This window comes from Rutilus rutilus, assembly GCF_951802725.1.
Source record: "Rutilus rutilus genome assembly, chromosome: 13".
Taxonomy (NCBI): Eukaryota; Metazoa; Chordata; class Actinopteri; order Cypriniformes; family Leuciscidae; genus Rutilus; species Rutilus rutilus.
Window position 1 is genome coordinate 7,053,336 of NC_140218.1, and position 19,063 is coordinate 7,072,398.

Genomic DNA, 19,063 nt, shown 5'->3' on the forward strand with positions numbered 1-19,063 from the left:
CCGCCCACCGGCTGAAAAGCGCTGTCATTCGTAAAGTCAATCACTCATTGAGTTCGGAATACTGTAAGTGGGCAGATGTGCGCTTTTGGTTTTTGGGACTGTGCAAGTGGCCAACATGATCTGTGTGGGCAGATGTGCGCTTTTGGTTTTTGGGACTGTGCAAGTGGCCAACATGATCTGTGTAAGTGGGCAGACTTGTTCACTGAGGGAAATCCCCGCGCTGAGTGATGTCAGGAAGTAGTGGCACGGTAAACACCACTTGTTAAATTTCTCCGTTGTACTTTAAATTTAATTGGTTAGGCTATAGCTTTGTCATTATTGTGTAAGTCCAGTGCAATTCAATTTTAAAGGTGCGTTTTTACACGTTTTGACTTTGCCATAAGTTGATGTTGTATTAAAGTCCCCGTGAACCGGAAGTTGCAAACGACTTTTCTCCAGTGTAGTGACGCATTTCCGAGAGAAACGGAATAATAAATGAGGAAAATAGTGGGCGTGGCTTATTTTCCAACTAGCACCTGATTGGATCTAGATAAGTAGGTGTTTAATTCAAAAAATGGAGGCAGATCTAAACGCAAGTTTACAATCGGTTGTTGAGGATTACTCGCCACCTGAATCACCGCAATTTAGTTTGCAGCAGGAGGAGGAGGAAGATGAAGAAGAACAGGAACACACGGAGGATCATTTCGTCACGGGAATCAGACCTTACATGTTTGAGCCGTTACATGCGGAGAGTTCAAATGGTCACCTGGACGTGGCGGCTCAGGAGCAAGTTCACACTCGCGAGCATCTCGATGTGTCCCAATGGTAATACTAATTGTAATTATAAAACTATTTTTATTTGCTATTACTGCTGCAACCAATGATAGTAACGTGCGTTTTATGTTTTTGAATCTTGTACCTTGTCTAGAATAGTTGCCTTCATCTATAATTGACAGATAATTTAGCTTACCACGATTAAACCACAACTTTAATTTGTCAACTTAAACTGTACTATGCTTTTCATTCAGGTGCTCCTGTGGCTACTGCGAGCACATGGACACTGGTCTTGAAAGACTATGTTGTAGGGAGGTTAGGCAGGTTTGTGACAGAATTGCAGAGAATGGATATCATGTTATTATTAACCAGCCTATAAATGACACAGCAGCAGAGTAGAACTGAAGATAGCAAACTCTGACTTCAAAAAAACTTAACATTTGTAATACAGTGCCTATGTGTTGTTAATACATTAAATAACATATACTACAGTCTAGAATAAATTACTAAAACTACAGTAAAATAGTAACGAGGGAATTTTAGGGAAAGGGAAAAGTGTTCCGTGAGTTCCACAACCAAAAATGCACCTCCTCGCCATCTCTCCTTTCACGCGCTGTCAAACACACAGGCAGCCTGTCTACTGTCAGTTGGAGGGGCGTGGTTACGGATTAAGGAGACGCCAAATTCCTCACGCCTACGTCATCAGTGAAGGTCCTCCAATGCAGAGGGGAGGGGCATTTTCAGATTTTGATTAAAGATTATGAAGCCAAAAAAATTTTTTGTGTGGATTGACTCGCATGGATGAATTGTTCAGCACAAAACGATCAATTTAGGCGAACAAAGTGAATATAGTCAATTTTGATTTCACGGGGACTTTAAAACCATTAGACTGTAATAACACTGTGTAATAACACAGAACTGCAAATGCTCAAGCGCTGAGCGCATATTGAATATTACTTTTAAAATTCAACAGTATCTATCAAGACGAAAACGAACATTAAAACGAGGCACGGCTCCACTGAATAAATGAATAATGTTAAAACAAATGAAGTTTGAAATCTGAGGGTGGATAAATGATTAAATTTAATACACAAAAAACATTTGCCTGCTTAGATTCACAGTCTCTGTTTTAAATCATATTACTTTGTAATTTAAATTATAAATAAGAAATAAGAACAGGGTTGCAAGTCAATTCAAGCTCAAGTAGGAATAACATCAACTTAATTTTGTACAACTTTATGAGTACAATCATGACCATTTATATATATATTTTTTTCATAATCCTAACTCCTGTACATTACAGGCACACAGACATATTATAGTTAGTGCCAAAGCTGTGCTGATATTCTTGTCACAAGACCATTTTATGCCACTAAGTACAATCATAATATAACAGCATAATAGTTCAACCATCATCAGTATTTAAAGTAGGCCTATTTAAAATTCAATCATCATCATCATCAGTGTTTGTGTTGGCTTGTGTGCAACAGTTTGAGGATGTTCATCTTCACCCAGACATGATGCTGTGTGGAAGAGTTGGTGGTTTTGTGTGTCTACCGCATTTTGAATCTATTGAGTTTCTCTTCTTTAAACTCTGATTACACTCTATGGTTGAGACTTAAAAGGCAGAAGTGAGATAAATATGTGGTTATTTGGGTTGTTGTGAAACAGTTCTGGCCCTGGGTCTGGAGACGGTGTGGCTTCATGCTCACATTCAATGTGTTTCACACTCATTTCACCATTATCCATTTTACTGTTGCGTTCAATCAAAAAAGCGTAACAATACTCACTGTTGACCACAAGTGTAGCAGTCACCTCACACACTTTCTTTCCAGTGTAGGCTTCTGCTTTATAGAGTAAAAAATGAACATTGTTTCTAGTAGCAATTCAATTGTTGATATCAAGAATAGACATTTCAACGAGTGACAATTGAATTCTTGATATCAAAAATAAAGGTTTTTACTAGTAAGAATTGTATTTCTGATATGTGAAACTGGAATTTTAACTAGTAAGAAATCAATTTCAATGGGGTGGTGTGGCACAATGGATAAGACACATGCCTTTGGTGTGAGAGACCCGGGTTCGAATCCACTGTGAGACACCAATGTGTCCCTGAGCAAAACACTTAACCCCTAGTTGCTCCAGAGGCGTGTGACCTCTGACATATATAGCAATTGTAAGTCGCTTCGTCAGCTAAATGAATAAATGTAAATGTTGATATCAACAATTGATTTTGAATGGCAGCCTATGGTGACATTTCGCTAGTGAAAATACAATTACAGATATCAAAGAATTATAGGTTTTACTAGTTGAAATTCAATTGTTGATATCAAGAATTATCATTTTAAAGGTGCAGTGTGTGATTTTTAGCGGCATCTAGTGGTGAGATTTGCGAATTGCAACCGGTCAATAATTCGCGGCCTTTCCTTGAAATTTCAAACTCGAATGAGAGGCTACGGTGGCCGACGTAGGAAGCCGCGTCTTTTTCTGCTGCTTCTCATTCAAGTTAGTGATGAAACGCGCTCTGTAGCGCTGTCGGCTACGGTAGAAACATGACGTCACGATGTCGACCTTCATAGAAGGGGGTGGCCGCGGTTATGTACATATAAATGACTCATTCTAAGGTAATAAAAACATAACGGTTCATTAAGTAAGGTCTTTATACACCACTGAAAACATAGTTATGGATCTTATATTGCATTTCTGTCAATAGATCCTCAGAAATATCACACATTGCACCTTTAACTAGTGAAAATGTAAATGCTGATATCAAGAATTAGCATTGTTACTAGTGGAAATGTAATTCCTGATATCAAAAATTGCCATTGTTACTAGTAGAAATCTAATTCCTGATATCAATAACTATCATTTTAACTAGTGAAAATTTTGTTGTTGATATCAAGAATTCATATCCTGCGAATGATTAAAAGTCAAAACGGCTTGTCTATTGCCATTCCAAGGATATAAATTGTTAATATCAAGAATTATAGTTTTTACTAGTTGAAATTCAATTGCTAATATCAAGAATTATAGTTTTTACTAGTTGAAATGTAATTCCTGATATCAAAAATTGCCATTGTTACTAGTAGAAACATTATTCCTGATATCAAGAATTATCATTTTAACTAGTGAAAATTGAATTGTTGATATCAAGAATTCATATCCTGGAAATGAATAAAAGTTAATACGGCTTGCCATAATCGCCATTGTTTCAACGACAGCCGGTAATGTCTCCTATGAAATGTACATGTTCTGTTGTGGGATGTAAGAATGGATATAGTAGCCTAGTCTTCACTGACATCAGAGATGGATTTTATTTATGAAGAAAAGGCGCTGCTTAAACTTCCTAAATACGTTTATGTTTGCGAGAATCATTTTCTGACTGACTGTTTAGTGAACGAGGGTCAAAGTTAATCCTCAAGTGTGGATCGTTGCCTACTGTTCGCGATCCAACGTCACCTCCAGAAGAATTAAGTGTATTTTATGATTTTTGAGCAAATAGTCATTTCAATCGATGCAGCCAGTTCAACAACAAATGCGTCTAAAGCTATTTATTGCCGTCATCATAGGATGTTTCAACAAACAACGTCAGACAGTTTTGTCACGTATAATTTTTTGCAGCAATTACAAATGTAAATAAATTAATACATGCTCTATCTCCATAGACAGTATACACATCTATCTCCCTGCAGCATATGTTTTCTGGTTCTGTATAGCCATCTTCACACATTTGCCACATAAGCACCTGTACGACAAGTAATGTCAACATGACGCAACAGCACCCCTCGCATAAATATCATTTCGTTTGTACTTAAAAAAAAAAAAAAAAAATCGTTTGTAGCCTACTTAGCAAACGTTATCACAGTATTTGTGTGTATGTAGTTTCAAAAAATTGCGCGAACGTTATAACAATTTGTGTGTGTGTGTGTGTGTGTGTTGGACATCCATAATTGCAAAGGGGACGCGATTAAAACTTTGTAAGTACATAAATCATCAAATAACCATTCCGAGACGTCTTGGTCCATTCTCATTTCGCGTTTCTTCTGCCGGAGTCTCTTCATCATCTGGGTCCAGCAGGGCGGGGATATGCAGCTCATTTACATTTAAGGTGGTACACACCAAAACAGCTCTTTTTAAAACAGGCCCCAAAAATGACATTTTCAAATGGTTATAATAAATTAACTGTGGGGTATTTTGTGCTAAAACTTAACAAATACATTCTGGGGACACCCAAGACCAATATTACATTTTGTAAAAAGGGGCATAATGTGCCCTTTAAATGCCACAGCCTACCTGAGCATTGTTTCTGACCATGTCCATCCCTTTATGACCACCATGTACCCATTCTCTGATGGCCACTTCCAGCAGGATAATGCACCATGTCACAAAGCTCGAATCATTTCAAATTGGTTTCTTGAACATGACAATGAGTTCACTGTACTAAAATGGCCCCCACAGTCACCAGATCTCAACCCAATAGAGCATATTTGGGATGTGGTGGAACGGGAGCTTCGTGCCCTGAATGTGCATCCCACAAATCTCCATCAACTGCAAGATGCTATCCTATCAATATGGGCAACATTTCTAAAGAATGCTTTGAGCACCTTGTTGAATCAATGCCACGTAGAATTAAGGCAGTTCTGAAGGCGAAAGGGGGTCAAACTTAGTATGGTGTTCCTAATAATCCTTTAGGTGAGTGTATGTTCAGCTGAATTTAGTATGTTGTATATAGTTGCAGTTAATGTGCAGCAAATTAATCTTTGAACAGGGATATAGTGTACTACTGAATTTCTAAGTTTGTATGTGCTTAGTAATAAGCATTTATTATAACACTGAATTTAAGTCGATCATGCAGGTTTGCGCTGCACAACATCAGGAAGATCAGGCCTTTCCTAACTGAGCACGCAACACAACTCCTCGTCCAGGCCCTGGTCATTTCTAGGCTTGACTACTGCAATGTTCTTCTGGCCGGACTTCCAGCATGTGCAACCAAACCTCTTCAGATGATCCAGAATGCTGCAGCTCGTCTTGTCTTCAACGAGCCCAAGAGGGCCCACGTCACTCCTCTGTTCATCTCTCTGCACTGGCTACCTCTCACTGCTCGCATCAAGTTCAAGGCATTGACGCTTGCTTACAGATCTATCACAGGCTCAGCTCCCTCCTACTTTCACTCACTCCTACGAGCCTACATCCCTACCAGAAGCCTACGATCAATCAACGAGCGACGTCTCGTGGTTGCATTTTTCATTTCATTTTCATTTATTTCGGTTTGGTCATTTACAGATTATTCAAACAAATCATTCGAAACACAATAAATGACCAGGTGCAGGCAGAAGCTAAAGCTTATTGTGCCTGCCCTTAACTTTAGAATCATAAATGCAGCACATTAATGACAACATCTTGTTCATAAAATTAACACGTTAATGAACCATTGTCCACACCAGAAGCAAGCCTATTTAATTAATTTTCATTCTATTGAATATTTTTCCATTGTTATTCTCTTATAAATATTTCATGGGCAAATAATATAAAACAATAGGTTTGTTCACGTTCACGTTTTAATATTTCAGCTGTAGGTCGAAATAGTTCTATGTTTTGCACAAAAACATTAAACTTCGCTTATACGAGAGATCCTCTCGTAAGAGAACGTACTCGGTTACTAACGTAACCTCTGTTCTCTCTAGAGAGGGAACGAGTATTGCGTAACCCGCCGTGCTCTCGCCACGAGCTCATTTCGCTTCATGCGACAGAAACCAGCCAAGCAGCCTCTGTTCCTTGCTTATATACGCTAAGCCACACCACTAATGACGGGCTGTGACGCATTAAGCGCGCCAAGCGCGCTCATTGGACGTGACGTCACGCGCAAGGCTCAGCCATAGGCTGCTGCAGTTGCCGCAGAGCAGCCAATGGGCACGCGATTCGCCTGCCCTAGGTCTGCAGGCTGCCGCACTGCGTTGACAAGATTTAAAAAATTAAGGATAATTTTTGGCTTCAGTATCTCGAGAAAGGAGACTTTCCCGCAGCGTAAGCTAGCTTACGCAATACTCGTTCCCTCTCTAGAGAGAACAGAGGTTACGTTAGTAACCGAGTACGTTTTCTCAGGCGCGCCTCGGTTCATAGTTGCATAGCAACGACAGACGCCACGGGAGAGCGAGCAAGCGCTTGTGGAAAGGAGAAAGCAATAAGAACTTTTCTCCATTGAAGTCTATGGGGTCGCTGTGTCCATTTTTTTACTGTCTATGGGAAATATGCTGTCCCGCCCCTCTGTGTTTGGCGATCAGGTTTCATTCTCGTGCAGCTTGTTTAGTAACTTTATGGACGTGACGTCACGCGCAAGGCTCAGCCATAGGCTGCTGCAGTTGCCGCAGAGCAGCCAATGGGCACGCGATTCGCCTGCCCTAGGTCTGCAGGCTGCCGCACTGCGTTGACAAGATTTAAAAAATTAAGGATAATTTTTGGCTTCAGTATCTCGAGAAAGGAGACTTTCCCGTAGCGTAAGCTAGCTTACGCAATACGAGAGAACCTCTCGTAAGAGAACAAGCGTTCGCTGCACGCCCACATTTGAAATATTTGCATGTGAATGTGAACTGCCCCTTTATGGCAACGTGACATTAGCCTTAATCAAAAATATTCAGAGCCATCGCATTAGCAGCGCCGCCGGTCGCCATGTTTCAGTGTTTTTAGGTGTGTAAGTGAATGTCGTGATATTACTGATCATGTGAAGATTTTGCAGCGGCGCTGACCGCTGCTTAATACATAGTAGGGGAAACACTGCATACTTTTACATGTGGAGTTTGAAAATGTCTTTGTCATGATTCCATCCAGCCCGATCTCACGGGAAAACGTACAAATTCTACGAGGTGGCTTATTCGTACGAATTCATACGACCTGACTCGTACGAATTAGTACGATTTTTGCAAAATCGCACATATTTTACGAATTGGCCAATTCGTATGAATTCATACGAATGACCTACCCCTGACCCCGCCCCTAAACCTACCCATCACGTGGGTTTAGACAAATCGTACAAATTCGTACGAGTGAGGTCGTACGAATTAGTACGAATTAGCCAACTTTTTATCATTCGTACGAATTCGTACGAATTGGTCGTGAGATAGCGTTGATTCCATCACCATCTCTTCCCACTCGTTCCCTCACCCCACCTACTCACTCAGTCATTCACCCGTTCGTTATTGCCGGATTACTAATCACCGTCACCTGGATCTCGTCATCACTCATCCATATATATACCTGCATCTACCATTCAGTCATTGTCTTATCTCGTCTATACATGACACACAGACTCTCTACATCACCTACCTGCATACGATCCCGATCTTCTTCAACCTGTCATCAGTCCGTCTTCAGAGCATCTTCATCATCTACATCTGCAAGAGAGAGAGAGACTTGGTTATCATTCAGTTAAGCCTCATCTGATTATCTACTTCCTGTTTACTCACCATTCACGCTGTGTCCGATCCATTCTGCTATTAAAACTTCAAACTTACCATCTTGTCTGCTTCGTTTGTGGCAAACCTGACAGAAGATCAGACCTACAATGCAGAATCCATCGGAATCCATGGCAAATCCACCTGCCATCCCGGCCGCCAGTCATCAATCCACACCATCAGCTTCACTTCCTCAAGGTCCCGTTGCTTCGTTCACTACCTCAGCGTGTCCCATGGCCCGACCAGCGACATTCTCCGGTGAGGTGGAGGACTGCAGTGGGTTTCTTCTCCAGGTATCCTTGTATTTCTCCATGCAAGAACATCAATTTAGGAACGATTCTGCTCGTGTTGCTTTCATCTCATTATTATCGGAACAAGCACTTCAGTGGGCACAATCCTTGTGGAATTCAAATTCAGATGTCGTCAAATCCCTCACCAGCTTCATTCAAAACTTTAAGGAAGTTTTCGGTCAAACGGCTTCCAAACTTACAGTGCATGATCAACTATACAACCTTCGACAAGGACAATCCTCCGTGAGTACTTACAGTTCCGCACCTTAGCGGCATCCAGTGGTTGGAATGAGACAGCACTCATCACAGCTTTTCGTCATGGGTTAAACCCAAATATTCGTCAGTTGATGGTGGTTTACGACGACAGTCTGGGTATTGAGAAACTTATTAAAAAAAACCTTCGTGTTTCGCAAAGACTGTCAGCCTGTGATTCTCCGGTTCCCACTGTACGTCCTCCGCCCACGGTTTCATCAATCGCTTCTCCAGCACCAGAGCCTATGGCGATAGACTCCACCCATCTTCCAGCTTCAGAGCGTCAGCGGCGAATCCTCCATAATCTCTGTCTCTATTGTGCATCTGATAAACATCTTCTCAGTTCCTGTCCCGTTCGACCTCCACGCCCAGCGGTGAGTACCATTCAAGTCTCACCCAAAATTGAAGCCTTAAATCACACCATTGTACATATCCTGACCTCAAGTATTTGTGTCTCAGCGCAAGCCCTCATCGACTCCGGTTCAGCGGGGAATTTCATTTCCACCCAGCTTCTCCAAATATGTAACATCCGCAAACGCCGCAGAACTCAAGACCTCTAAGTACAAACTATCCAGGGAAAACCGCTGGGTCGAGGTCGAATTCGTCATTACTCACCTACTCTGACGCTGAGTGTTGGTTGTCTGCATTCGGAAAGAATCTCTTTTATGGTGCTGGAGGAGTCCACCGTTGAGTTCATCCTGGGACGCCCCTGGTTGGTCCACCATCAGCCTACCATCCACTGGAAATCTGGCGAAATCCTGCGCTGGGGAGAGTCCTGTCATCTGTCCTGTCTATCTTCCATCAAGAAAACCACCTCTTCCTCATCATCATCGACGTCAAATAAACGGTCCAAAATTCCTGTCTGTTCCACTTCGGTTGAGAGACCTGAAGTACATCAAGTGGAGATTCCAGTGGAGTACCAGGCATTCCAGGATGTGTTCAGCAAGAAGCTGGCAATCAAATTACCACCTCATCGGCCATAGGACTGTGCTATCGACTTGCTACCTTGAGCCACTCTACCAAAAGGCCGTGTTTATCCTCTGTCCATCCCGGAGCAGAAGGCCATGAAGGAGTATGTAGAGGAGGCATTGCAACAACAGTTCATCTGCACATCAACCTCCCCTGCAGCTTCAAGTTTCTTCTTTGTGGGGAAAAAGGACGGAGGCTTGAGGCTTGGCATCGATTACCACCATCTCAACTCTCAAACCATCAAATACAGCTATCCCTTTCCTCTGGTCCCAGCTGCTTTGGAACAGGTGCGTGGGGCTCGTATATTTTCCAAACTGGACCTTCGGAGCGCTTACAACTTGATCCGTATAAGGCATGGAGATGAGTGGAAGACGGCGTTCGTTACCCCCTCTGGCCACTATGAATATCAGGTTATGCCCTTCAGGCTGTCCAACGCTCCAGCGGTCTTCCAGGGGTACATGAACGAAGTGTTCCGAGAGTACCTCAACCGCTTTGTGATGTCTACATTGATGATATTCTCATCTACTCATCTTCACTTACGGAACACCATCGTCATGTCATCCAAGTTGTAGGTTTCCACTTAATGAAGCCCTAGATTGACACTTTGTCCACTCCCTTCGTCAGAATCCACATCAATAAATCCACAGAACCACTCGTGAAAAAAAAAAAAAAAAGTATCCGTTTACTCAGTTAGCAACAAAAACATCAGCACAGGAATATTACAGAAAATGAAATGATTAATTAACGACAAAAAAGAAAGGGAGATAGAGAAAAAAAGGTCAAAAAACTGTGAGGCTCCACTCTCTGCTTGCCTGACTGTTAACTCAGCCAACTTTTCAATTCTCGCGAGAGTATTCCAAACAATTAAAGGTACATGCAGTTAAAGGTAAAAATGCGATAACAGTCCTCTATTCCCAAAATATCACTAATGTAATATAAATGCACTTTAAATTATCCACACACGTTTTAGATAATTACAAAATTAACTCATTGCATTACCGTAAATATTAACTGCATCAACCTGTAAATACTGTAAATATTCCCTTCAATTTCCTCCACATAAATGAATCATGTAAATTACTATTTAACGCATAAATGAAATTATTTATCAGTTAACTGCATTTAGGCTCCTACATTACCGGCCCCTAATTGTTATCAATGTCCTTGAAACAATTACTCAAAACATAAATTAAAGGAGCCTACATGCTAACTAACAAACTCTCTAAAGAAATATTCTTGGTCTTCGCCCTGTCCGAAATAGGGTCTTTCCTTTGGAACAGTTTAGGCTATAAATTGTCCTCAGATCCTTGAAGAAGACATAGCTTTGTTATCGGACGACAAAGCTCGCTGCTCTTAGTCTTGACTTTCACTTGACGAACGAAGCCTTTCTTGTCAGGAAAAATCTCCACAATTCTTCCAAGTGGCCATGAATTTCTGGGCGATGTATCATCTACAATCAGCACTACATCACCAACACTGAAGTTTCTTCCAGGAGTGGACCATCGTTGACGTTCCTGGAGCTGCATAAGATATTCTTTACACCAGCGTTTCCAGAAGACATCCGCGAGGTACTGGACTTGCCTCCATCTGCGGTTAGAGTACTGGTCATCCTTGCTGAACACTCCTGGGGGTAACTCAGGCTTGACCTTGAGTAACAAAAGGTGATTGGGCGTCTAAATCGTTGAGATCTGAAGATGCCTGGGTGATTGGCCTGCTGTTTATGATGGCCTCAGCTTCACACAGTAAGGTATGGAGACCTTCTTCATCCAAAAGTTGTTCCTTCACTGAGATGTTCAGAATTTTTCTTACCGAGAGGATCAGCCGCTCCCAGCTTCCTCCGTGGTGAGAACCTGCTGGCGGATTAAAGTGCCACTGAACTCCCTTCTCTTGCAAGTTCTTTGCTATCTTGCTGGTGTTCCATTCTTTTATTGATTTTTTTAACTCACTGTCAGCCGACCTGAAGTTGGTTCCATTATCAGAGTACATCTCTTTGACTTGTCCTCTTCTTGCAATAAATCTTCTAATTGCATTGAGGCATGCATCAGTGTCAAGCGAAGATGCTACTTCTAGATGTACGGCTCGTATGGCAAGACATGTAAAGATGACACCGTATCTCTTTATTTGCCCTCTTCCTCTTTTCACCAAAAATGGACCAAAGTAGTCAACACCGACTCTTGTGAATGGAGGACTGTCAGGCAGGACCCTGCATCTTGGTAGATCAGCCATGAGTTGCTTACCGGCAGTTCCATGTAGTTTCTTACAGCTGATGCACCTGGACAGGAACTTTCTAATAGCGCCGTTAGCGCCGGGAACCCAGAATCTTTGACGCAGTTGTGCCAACATATGATTTCTCCCAGCATGAGCTGTAACATCGTGAATGTGCTTCAGCACAAGCATCGTGATGTGTGAATCTTTTGACAAGATGGCTTGCTGCTTGGAATCCTCTGGCATTGCTGCGCGGCTCATCCTTCCACCAACTCTAATGACTCCGTTTTGAAGTACAGGGTTCAGCTTGTAGAGTGAACTACTCTTCTTTACCCTTTGATGTTCCTTTAGCATAGTCAAGTCTTCTTTGAAGCTTTGTTTTTGAAAGTATTTCACGATTTCTCTTTCTGCTTCAGTCAAACCTTCACAGGTTAGGTGTGTTCCTTTGAAAGTTTTCTTGAACTGATTAATTCTGTTTTCACCGTGTGAATTTGGTTCCTTTCTCTTTGCTTTCAGTTCCTTAAGCAAATCTTTAAATTTCAGAAACCAGGCCACAGCGCGTTTTAGTTTTGTCCAAGATGAGTAATAGGTCATCAACTGTTCCATAGCATCTTTGGGCTCTTGCGTCTGAATAACATGCGCTTGAACTACCTTTTTAACCTCTGAGTCGTCAATGTCCAGCATTCCAGGATCAGGATTTTTGGGCCACTGGTCTTGTGCACAGAGCAGGAAACTTGGTCCTGAAAGCCAGCTTTCGCTATTCAAGAACGCTTCAACAGTCTGTCCTCTCGAGACATGATCAGCAGGATTCAGATTGGTATTAACGTATCTCCACTGTGAAGTCTGAGAGTGCTCCAGGATTGTTGTGATCCTATTGGCAACGAAAGTCTTGAATCTTGTGCCTTCACTGTTCAAATACTTCAGCACAGCCGTGCTATCTGTCCAAAATATTGATTCGTTAAGTTCCAGTTCAAGCTCTTTCTTCAGAAGCTTGTCCATCTTGACGGCAACTGTGGCTGCAGTCAATTCCATTCTTGGTATGGTTGGAGACTTTAAGGGCGCAACCCTTGCCTTTGCCATAATCAGGGTGGATTGAGCTTCACCGCTTGCAGTGCGTAGCAGTAGGTAACTTGTTGTTCCGTATGCGTCTTGACTAGCATCAGCAAAATGATGTAACTGTGCAAAGACTGGCGCACCAAACTGCTTTGACTTAACACATCTGTCAACTCCAAAGGTCTCAAGCTGTTGCAATCCAGACATCCACCTTTTCCAACTCTTAATGACGTTATCAGGCAGGTCTTCATCCCAGCTATACTTCTGCCGGCATAAGTCTTGCAAGATTCTTTTGGCAGGCAGTACTACTGGAGCAAGAAAACCCATCGGATCAAAAATGGAACAGACGAGGGAAAGCAGACCTCTCCTAGTGTGTGGTCGAACCTTGAGGTTGATTTTGAACTTGAACTGATCCGTTTCGGCACACCACTGGATTCCCAATGCTCTCTCCATTGGCAAGTTATCTTCATCCAAGTCCAAATCCTGAAAACCCTTGGCCCTTTCCTCTTCAGGAATGGAGTTGAGCAACCTTCGACTGTTACTCGACCATTTCGTTAGTCGAAATCCACCTTTTGCCAACATGCTCCTCAAGTCAGCGCAAAGGGTAATTGCGGTGTCTTCATCTGTAACTGACTTAAGACAATCGTCTACATAAAAATTCTTCTTCACTGTTTTGGCAGCTTCTGTTTTCAGCGACTGATCTGTTGTTTGGCATGCTTAATGACTTGTTCTTCACCGGCAGGCAAACACTGTAATGACCATCCACAAGTTTTGAGGACTGAGACACCATGTCAATAAACTGGTGATCATCTTTGGACATTTCAGTGTCTTCGTTTTGTCCAGCATCAGGAAAGTCCTGCTTGAACTGCAGTTGCCAGAGCTCTTCAAGCTTGGCTACAGAGATACGATTGGTGGTGACTCCTGTCAATGTGTTTGTCTCCCTCATACCACTTCCACCTCTGAGTGGCCCATTTACTGTCCAGCCTAATATTGTTCTTACAGCGTATGGGCCGTCATCCATGCTGCTAACCACCTGCAGTGGCTCCAATGCCTTGGGAACATTTGCTCCTATGAGTAATCCAACCTCTGCTTGGATAGTGGGGAGTTTCACCTCCTTTAGATGAGGCCAACTGTCAACATCCTCTTGGCGGGGAATATTGTCTTTGGTTACAGGGATGTTTTTCTGTGAAAACACCTCTGAAAGTTCAATAAAGTGATTGCCATCCAAGCTACTGATTTCCATTCCTTTCACAATGCAAGTGTTAACAATAGATTCATTCCCCATTGTTTGCAACAAGATGCTTGTATTGCATCCGTTCATATTCAGCTGGTTTATTAAAGACTCCGTAGCGAAAGTAGCTGAGCTACCTGGATCCAAAAATGCGTATGTTGTCACTGCCTTGGTTCCCTTTTGTGCTTTGACACACACTGGAATGATCGAAAGAGCACAGTTTTCCTTACCGGCCCGGTGACAGCAAAAGTTTCTTTCATGTGTACAAGGGCACTTGAAACAGATTGCTGCTCACAACGCTCGCTTGTGGCTTCTTCTCGCAAGCCTTTAGTGTTCATGTGCAGCAGTGTGGGATGCAGTCGAGAACATTCTTGACATTGAGCTTTCTCTTTACAGCTGCTACTCATATGACCATGTTTCAAACATGCAAAACACAGACCCTTGCTTCGCAGGAAGTCAATCTTTTCTTTGTGCGGCTTGCTCTTGAGTTTTCTGCAGACTGTGAGACTGTGTTGCTCTCCCTTGCAATAAACACAAGGCTTGCTGTTTGCATCCACTAAGACATTTTGTGTTTTTGGCGTTGGTTGTTTGTCATTTTCAGTTTGGGAGGAGACAATGGCTGCTGTGAATACTTTCTTTGGTTTGAGTGTCTCTGCGTATTTTAGGTGTGTTTTCTGTTGTACTGGTTGTTTTGGTCTGGTGGTGGTTTCTTGTATGTTCCCATAGAGTGGGTGTAGTAAATATCTAACTTGCTTGTTGACAAATTCGACAAAATCCTTGAACTTCACCCTTTTTTTAGTTTTTTCTTGTAGGTCGCACGCAGACTTTCTCCAAGCTTCTTTGAGCTTGTACGGCAGCTTGTTAGCTAGTGCCTTTATGTTAGCTGTGTTGTCCAAGTCTTCCATGTAGCTTATATCAGTCATTGTGTTGCAGCAGCCTGTGAGGAACAATGCGAAAGACTGCAGTGCAGCGCCATCTTCTGATTTGATTGTCTGCCAATCCAAAGCCTCCTTTATGTAGGCTTCTGCAATCTTGTAGTCATCACCGTAAAACTCCTTCAGCATTTCTTTCGCTTTAGCATAACCTGCTGAGGGTTCCATATGAATGCAGCTTTTTACCAACTCATGTGGTTGTTCACTTGTGTACTGCAACAAAAACTGTAAGCGATCACGACTGTCACCAGTGCGATCTTCAACTCCGTGTTCAATAGATCTGATAAAGGATTTATACTCAAGCGGATCACCCTTGAATGTTGGAATGGTGAGCTCAGGGAGTAATGTGGCTTTGTGATTCTTCACAAGGTACTCAGTGACGTCAACTTGCTGAGAGATAGCCTTGCATAAACTATCAAGCACTGGTCCATCATTGAGGTCCATGTTCGATGCAGGCAGGGCTCTTTGTGGCCTTGCTAGCTGAGCCTTGTTTTCAAGATTGGACGTAGGCGGGGTGTGCTGTGTTGGTGGTTGGTAGGTGGTGTTCACCTTTGTTTCAGCGATCTGTTCATTAGCTTCAATACTGCTCTCGGCTGCTTGTGTGCACTCATATTTTTGCAAAACTTCCATTTTTGCATCTGACTCTGCAAGAGCAGTCTGCATCGCATGCATCTCCTTTCTAGCCTTTATCGCAGCCTCTATTCTTTTTTGCTCAGCCTCAAACTCCGCCTCTCGCCGCTTTTCTTCTGCTTGCAGCTGAGCTTCCCTGCATCTTTTTTCTGCATGCCAATCTGCTTCTTCTTTTTCTATGGCTAGCTTCTCTCTTAAAGCTGCAGCCTTTGCCTTTAATGAAGCACGCTCCATTTCTGCCTTTATTCTGACTGAAGATGATGATGAAACACTTCCACATCGTGATCCAGGTCTGCTTGAGCGTTTCGTTGTGGTTTTTGATGATGTAGACCTACTATCTGTGGGCATTACATGTTTATCACACTCTTCAGCCTGCTCAGAGCGTTTCATGACATCTTTCATCCATTCCTCACATTTCCAGAAGAAATCATTTATTGACTTATTTTTAAGATCAAACCAATTCTTTTGATTATCCAGGAATTCTTCTTCAGACATAAATCTTCTCAAACCAGAATTTAAGTCGGAAAATTCTTGCTACAATCCACTGAAATCCACACGCAATTTATTTTTAACAATGTCGGCGTTTGCATCATCTTCCATTAATTGTTCAATATGCTTTATCATGCTCGTTAGCTGGGATAACTTATACCTGCGTGCATGGAGTTGTCTAGACTTGTGTTCTTCCACAGCCTTCTCAGTCATTTTTACTGTCCGCTTTTCACTGTCTTGTTCATCCATAACAAACGAACGTTTCCACACTTAATTAATGCAAATGTCAAAACCGTAGGTAAACTTAACACACACACAATGCGTTCCACTTCGTCGTTCAGCCGAACGGCGTCCTTTTATTTATTTATTTCTCTCTTACGGCGGTGCGCACACCAACCGCGCTCCTCATGAACGATCCACAGCAGAGCAAGGAAAGCTACGACTTACGGATTCACCGTGAAAGTTTCCTCCTTCCGTCCTTTGTCTCGAGTCAGGCCGTTCCAAAGTCCAATAATCCATGCAGAGCGAGTTTTTTGACTAAAATGTAGGTTTCCACTTAATGAAGCCCTAGATTGACACTTTGTCCACTCCCTTCGTCAGAATCCACATCAATAAATCCACAGAACCACTCGTGAAAAAAAAAAAAAAAAAAGTATCCGTTTACTCAGTTAGCAACAAAAACATCAGCACAGGAATATTACAGAAAATGAAATGATTAATTAACGACAAAAAAGAAAGGGAGATAGAGAAAAAAGGTCAAAAAACTGTGAGGCTCCACTCTCTGCTTGCCTGACTGTTAACTCAGCCAACTTTTCAATTCTCGCGAGAGTATTCCAAACAATTAAAGGTACATGCAGTTAAAGGTAAAAATGCGATAACAGTCCTCTATTCCCAAAATATCACTAATGTAATATAAATGCACTTTAAATTATCCACACACGTTTTAGATAATTACAAAATTAACTCATTGCATTACCGTAAATATTAACTGCATCAACCTGTAAATACTGTAAATATTCCCTTCAATTTCCTCCACATAAATGAATCATGTAAATTACTATTTAACGCATATATGAAATTATTTATCAGTTAACTGCATTTAGGCTCCTACACAAGTACTAGAGAAACTGAGAGAACACCAACTGTACCTGAAGCTGGAAAAGTGTGAATTCCATAACACCTCTGTTCAATTCCTGGGTTACATCATTGACCAGCACGGTATCCAGATGGACCAGAGGAAGGAGGAAACAATCCAAGATTGGCCATTACCCACTTCTATCAAAGAACTCAAAAGATTCCTCGGTTTTGCCAATTTCTACAGAAGATTCATCAAGAACTACAGTCTCATCAGTGCTCCTCTCACCTCTTCATTAAAAGGTCGGCCCAAGTCTCTGTCCTTGACTCCTGATGCCCTCCAGGCTTTCCATCGCCTCAAAGAAGCCTTCACGACTGCTCCAATCCTCGTACATCCCAATCCCAATCTCCCATTTGTTGTTGAGGTTGATGCCTCTTCCACCGGGGTTGGAGCAGTGCTGTCACAGCGGCAGGGTGAGCCTCCCAGACTCCATCCATGTGCCTTCTTTTCCAGAAAGCTGACCCCGGCGGAGCGAAACTATGATATCGGCAACCGGGAACTGTTGGCCATAAAACTTGCATTGGAAGAGTGGAGGCATTGGCTGGAGAAAGTAAATAATCAGTTTGAAGTGATTACAGATCATTGCAACTTGGAATATCTACGGGAGGCAAAAAGACTGAACCCTTGTCAGGCCCGCTGGGCACTCTTAAGAAGTAAGAATTGCAAGGCAAACGCAGATGAACCCATCCTCCCTCCAGCCGTGATCCTCAGCCCCATTCTTTGGGACATCGATCAGCAGATTTCTCAGGAAAACACTCGCCAACCTGCTCCTCCGGGAGGTCCAGAAGTACATTCGTGGACTCAGCTCACACTGTTCCAGGCTCTGGACATCCAGGTAGCAAGCGTACCCTCTCGCTTCTCAGTCAACGGTACTGGTGGCCGTCCATCTCCGAAGATGTACTCGTACCACTACCTCTACCCAGACGTCCTTGGTCTCACATCGGAGTAGATTTCATGATCGACCTTCCTAGATCTGAAGGATTTACCTGTGTTCTCGTCGTGGTGGATAGATTTTCCAAGGGTTGCAAACTAATACCTTTACCTGGTATTCCCACAGCATTAGAAACGGCAGAAGCACTCTTTCATCAGGTATTCAGAAATTTCGGCATTCCCGAAGACATTGTCTTGGACAGGGGACCCCAATTTATCTCCCGGGTGTGGCACGCCTTCAAGCTTCTCGGGGTCACTGTCAGTCTATCATCAGGATACCATCCGCAGACCAACGGCCAGACTGAGCGGAAGATTCAGGAGATTGGACGTTACCTGCGAACCTACTGCCACCAGTACCAAGACAGCTGGAGCCGATACCTCCCCTGGGCGGAATATGCTCAGAATTCCCTCACACAGAGTACCACCGGGCTCACCCCCTTTCAGTGTATTCTCGGATACCAACCACCACTCTTCCCCTTGGTCGGGTGAGCCCTCGGAGGTTCCAGCTGTCGACTTCTGGTTCCATCAGAGCGAGGGGGTATGGGACTCAGCTTGTGCATCTACAACAGGCAGTGCGGAGGCACAAGGATCAAGAGAACCGTCAGCAAGTCGATACCCCTCAATATCAACCTGGTCAGAAGGTGTGGTTATCGACGCGGGACATTCGCCTCCGTCTGCCTTGCCGTAAGCGGTGTCCTCGATACATTGGACCATTCACCATTCAGAGGCAGTTGAACGAAGTAACC